The 5,514-nt window shown below is 35.6% G+C and overlaps 1 long non-coding RNA gene across 1 annotated transcript; it reads right to left on the bottom strand.

Annotated features, from left to right (window-relative positions):
- LOC135685381 (uncharacterized) lies at window positions 1-4,306 on the bottom strand. The gene is made up of 2 exons (XR_010515985.2): window positions 2,672-4,306; window positions 1-2,268 (listed from the first exon to the last, which is right to left on the bottom strand). It is a non-coding gene; the product is annotated as an uncharacterized LOC135685381 (long non-coding RNA).
- Window positions 4,307-5,514: the final 1,208 nt, after the last annotated feature.

The raw sequence follows: 5,514 nt of genomic DNA, 5'->3' as shown, positions 1-5,514 counted from the left end.
TTTCTTTTTCAATTCAATTTTGTATTAACAATAATATATATTGCGTACCTTTAGTTACAAAGTCGAAAATTTACTGCTCATTTTGAACAAATGCAACTTCGAGTTTGGATATAAATTATCAATAACTACAAGAATTTCGCAAGCAAAAGGTTGTACAACTTACGATGCACGTCTCTTGGACCTAATGTTATTTCAAAGTTACAGTTTAATCACGTTAAGTCAAGGAAATAAGTCTGATATAGCGATTGTCCGACTTACCCTGGGTACGATTTTTTACTTGAATAATAGGAAAATCCAACCTTAATATCATCCGAGTTTTCCGGAAAACAACTTAACGAGGTACAACTGTACTTTATCACTAAAAAATAAAGGCCCAATTTGGTCCAACACCTTTTTGTAAATCAAACGACACTACTTGCAACACGAAAAGTACCGCATTTTCTTGACCGGATCAGTTCTTTTTCTATCACGAGGACCATGTCATGGAAATCTAGTAGCTACATGTTTGGCTGAAGTCCGTTTTTTCTGCGAAATTTCTAGAAATACTTTATTCCGGAAATCAGGTACATTTTTGCAAGAGTGAAGGTTGTGTTAAATAAACGTACTTTAAATGAGACATTGATATACCGTTTGATTGATTAAATTATATACAGTGTTAACAGTAATAATTGCCAAAAGTAAAAAATTGAAGACATTAAAACACAACAGCAATTTGATTCAATTTCTTTTTGAATGAACCAAAAGTAGGCAGCCCCTGATATTTGTCCAACGTAAGTAAAATAATCTTGCGCTTTTAACTGAGACAAAAGCAACTTATTACCACCATTTGGATTTGGAAACGATAACGATATGAATTTTTTGGATACGCTACAAACATCGGCAATCTGCAAATTGTGCTTTTATGCACGCATTGTTCCAAAAACATAATTGCGTTTAATTGGATATTTGAAAATGCGTGCCACCCCAAAGAAAGAAAATTGCCAAAATTCCTTGGAACAAATATCATTTTGTTGCAAGGGTCAATTGGCCTAAATTTTCTTACAAATAGTTGTAGCGTCCTTCTTAACCCCAATATGGTCTATTCAGGGAAAGTTTCCTAAAATCTTAAGCATACCATCATTTTAACGAAGGAATCATTAATGACGATTCAATTCATTTAAATACACGAAGAAATTGTAGTTGAACCCGAAACCATCATTCCGGAGAAGATGGCAAATCCTTGGAGAAGAACGGCATACAAATCTAACTAAATATTTTACTCATTATGAGAGCCAACTTTTTAAAGTTGACCGGGTCCCTCAGACGATTTAATTTGCGCAGCATAAGATTCACCGATTCTTGATCATTAGTGAAATAGCTCCCTTTAAGCCAATAGCAATTTATAAACGCATACAGACATAACAATAACAGTGAAATGATGAGACCTTCGCTTCCTCTTCATTTCATGTTTGGAAGAAAATTACATTTCAAACTGTGCATTCCCAACAATTTTTAACAATTCTTCAATCCAAATATTCACCTTCTGGCGTAATTTAAGCACGTGTAGTTGTTTGGCATGCGAGTTTCTCTTGATGGATGCTAGCCATTTGCTCTTATCTCGCAGTCGTTCTGCTGAAACCAGCTATCTTAGACACGACAGAACTGATGTTTCGCTCACCACACAGAGGTCAGGAAGCTCAAATTTGTCGTTGTCAAGTCCTAAAGAATACGCTAAATCTAACAGCGCATCTTCATCAATGAAGCAATCCGCGCTGTCGAGAACGGCTGCAAGCGACTCATGCATTTCATCTCCAGCGTCTTGTTCAATTTCACGATTAAATTCGATGTTATTGTTGTTATTATTATCATTGTCTTTTAAACGATCATAGACAGAAAATCGACGGTCTGTTGTGTCCATCGCAGCATAATTGCTGAATTTCGGATTGCACCAAGCGTTCTGTGCACATCGAGTTATTGTTTGAATTAGTTTTGAATGCGGCACAGGTGCACAAATCTGCGTCGACAGTGGAGAACAAATTTGCGACATATCTCTCGGCTTCGTTGCACCCGCGTGTTGCACCTCTTTGTAATAATCTGTATTCCAGCCAATCTCCTTTGTCTACGTACGCTCTCCTTGATAATTACACCAGCAATGGTTTTATAATCAGCTCCGTTTTTTATCAAGGTAAAAACTAAAACCATAAACAACGTGATTTCAGCTTGTGGCCCCGTCGTTCGCTCCACGTGTATGCTTTTGCAAGACCCCTTGTAAGCTAACTCCGATAATATCTGTCAATAAAATTATCCTTGATTAAAAATAAATTCATAGAAAGCAATGTAGTTCTTTCTAATTCCTTTGCAAAAATTTTTACTAAGCTTAGCGACCCTATGTGCTATAATTTGACCTAGCTTTCTGGCCATAAAACCTCAAATCCAAGATTAACAATTTGTTAACTAAAAATTTTATCCGAAATAAACTTCCTAAAATTCGGGACTTAATTTCAGCTTGCCAATTAGCGTTGCTTTTCTCCACTAAATTGCTGCAAAAGTTAATTTGCGATAAAAATTATTTTTCTCCAAATAAACTTTGGTTACTGATACATCACCCTGGAAATTGTTAAAAAGTATTTAATACATTTTATACTGCACCGGCAATTTTTCATGAAAAATAGACGAACGAAACAACTCTCACCAACGCTTCCCAATACGTCAGATTCCTGCAGCCTTTTAAACTGTTATAATTTTCAATCTTTTCTTTAACTGAACGTGTAACTCTTCTTTGTGGCAAATATCTTCTGTATATCTGCAGATAACCTTGAATTCTACAACTTGCCAACTCAATAACTTATCTGAAATATAACTTGAATTCGGCAGCTCTTGATCCTCAGCAAACAGCTTCGGCACTGGCGATCAGAACCCGTTCGCGCTATATTTCATTAGCAAACTCTGCCTTTGAAGAATCTTAGTGCTTGAGCAAATTGTTGAACGCGCTTGGCAGCTGTCAAACAAAACACCGAGCAAGATGTAAACACATTTTAAAAATTATTCAAAAGCCATGCACACCTGTAGAGCAGATCTTTAATTGTACGTGAAAGCCCAAATTGTATTTACGATTGTCCACTTGTGTTTTCCTTGTTCCAGCCACCAGCGTGCACGTGGTGTTGTCACAAGATCCATTAAAGGCCTCGGGGAGAAAAGAGGATTCGCGGGTGCACTACTATATGCCCGCCAGTCCCCAGGGCACCCTTACGTCAAATCATAATTATTTTTGCCAAATTGTTAATAAATGGCTTTCTGGTAATTACATAAACGGTATGCGTGATTAAGAAGGGATAATCGAGGATAAGAAATTATTACAAAATTAGGTTAAAATGGTCCCAGGTGGACAATCTGGCTCTTTTGTCTGCTTACTTTATTTTCAGACCAGTGGAATCCGGGTTTCATTGGCAGTATTTTAAGAATATGGAAAAAATGAATATAAGTCGGCAACAGAGTGACCTATACCTAAATTGAACGTGCTTTGATGGCCCGTGGCTGAAATTTTGCCTCTTCACATTCTTTCCTGGCGTCATCATTTTATCGTGTAGACATAATCAGTTTAAATCCAGGAAAACTTCAATCTACTCTAAATATTCAAGATGAAGAAAGCCATAAAATGTTTCATATTAAATGGAAACAGTTGGCAACATTAAACTCTGAAGTCATCATTTGCCTAAAAATTTGGCCAAGAAAGCCTCGGAAAAATCAATGAATAAAAAAAATTTGTAATCAAATCTTGGTGTTAAAAAATTTTCAAGTTTAACTGATTGACCAATGTTTCTCTTACGTGAGAAATCTTTATAGCAGAGAATTGGCGTCGTGTTGCTGTGCCATAAATTTCTGTTTTCATTTACTTTACTGAGAAATTATTTATTTGCTAAGTACGTAGTTAAAGATGATTAATTTTCAAAAAATGGAAATCGATTTATGGTGATTCGTTCCCAAAAACAAACATTACTGCATGAGTTCTCATGATAGAAATGACGTCGTTGGAAACCATTGAAGCTTCGTTTTCGACATCGACGTCCGCCAAGAAGCCAATCTAAATCTCGGACGGTTTTTGTACATGTGGCCAGGTTGTTGCGACATATTATGCTTTGCGAAAGCCCACAGTATTATTTGTATGAACAAGATTACTAAAATTCTTTTGTTTTTATTGTTTTTCGTTAAAAACCTTCCCGACCCCAAGAGATCTTGCCATTCAAACAGAAAATACCATACCTAGCCAAATAATGCCAGCAGTTGATAATGTCCTGTCTATACGGATGTTTTTTCAAAAAGCCTCGGTTTTCGTTCACGTCCACACTGACACGGTAACGGATGCGGTTAAAGTTTTTCCGCTTTTAAAGGTGTTCTTTCTGAAAAATCTCCAGTTTCAATCATTTCATGTGATTGCACACTTCTTTAACAAATTTGAATGTAAAATTAAGAGAAATTGGGGGGGGGGGGGGGGGTTGGTTTTATAAATTGGGTATGAACAGAGTGTTGTTAGCTGTAAGTATTTTTTAGCCTCCATTTGTAATACACCGATATTTTGATATGGCAAAATGGTGTCAACCGTTTCTAAAAGAAGTATGATTTCATTTCCTTGAAATTAAAGTTATCTTTCAAAGGCTGTGTTGCGCCCTGCAGAAAGATTGTTTTTCTTTCATTCTAAATTTGTGCTTGCAATAGCTTTTTCTTGTAAACCCAGCCTTCCAAGTTGCAATTTACTGTTGTGATAGTGAGATTTAATTAAAATTGTCCGTAAGCTCAACCTCTTTCCTTTTAATAGTAATTTTTAATGGTAAATTTAATAGCATCACGGAGAATGTAATAGGCAATGCCAATGAATAAACACGTGCGTAAATGTGATGCATCAGATAATTGATTTTCCTCTGAAAGTCCCAAGCAAAAGCATCTTATCTGTGATAAAAGGCCTGTTTGATATTTAACTAATACTATTTATAGATATTTTTCATAAATTTAAAACTAGAGCTGCAGCTGGAGCTACTCGAATCATCTGAAGGATTGATGGGGGGTCGTAAATCGTTACTTTTGAAGGAGAGAAAGTTTTTAATTTTTAATTTACTGAAACTTACTTTAGAGTGAAAATTGCCTGCTGGCTTTCTTATTAGAAACTCACGCAATTACGAAAATGATTCTATTTTCATATTTAGGTAACTTTGCTTATTTATTGAGTTTGAAAACCATAATTAAAAAAACACACCAATGCATGATCATAATTTGTTCTTACTAAATATATAATTTGTTGTATAACACACGGGATCTCATAAAATCATTGCCTCAAAATGCCAGTGACCGGACACGTGATTCTATTTTTATTATTCAAATCAAAATTACGAAATTTGGAACGTGCTTTTTCTTTGTGCATCGAAACAAGGATTGCTTTGAATTCAAATGGATAGTTCTTTAAATTACTTAAAGTTGCTTAAAATTTGTTTGTAACCAGCCATGAAATTTAGAGGATCGAAGCCGAAAAAGGACGTGTTAAGT

This window comes from Rhopilema esculentum, chromosome 15 (assembly GCF_057945365.1).
Source record: "Rhopilema esculentum isolate cy_ngs chromosome 15, ASM5794536v1, whole genome shotgun sequence".
Classification (NCBI taxonomy): domain Eukaryota; kingdom Metazoa; phylum Cnidaria; class Scyphozoa; order Rhizostomeae; family Rhizostomatidae; genus Rhopilema; species Rhopilema esculentum.
The sequence above is the reverse complement of the archived record's forward strand: the minus strand, read 5'-3'. Positions and strand labels throughout refer to the sequence as shown.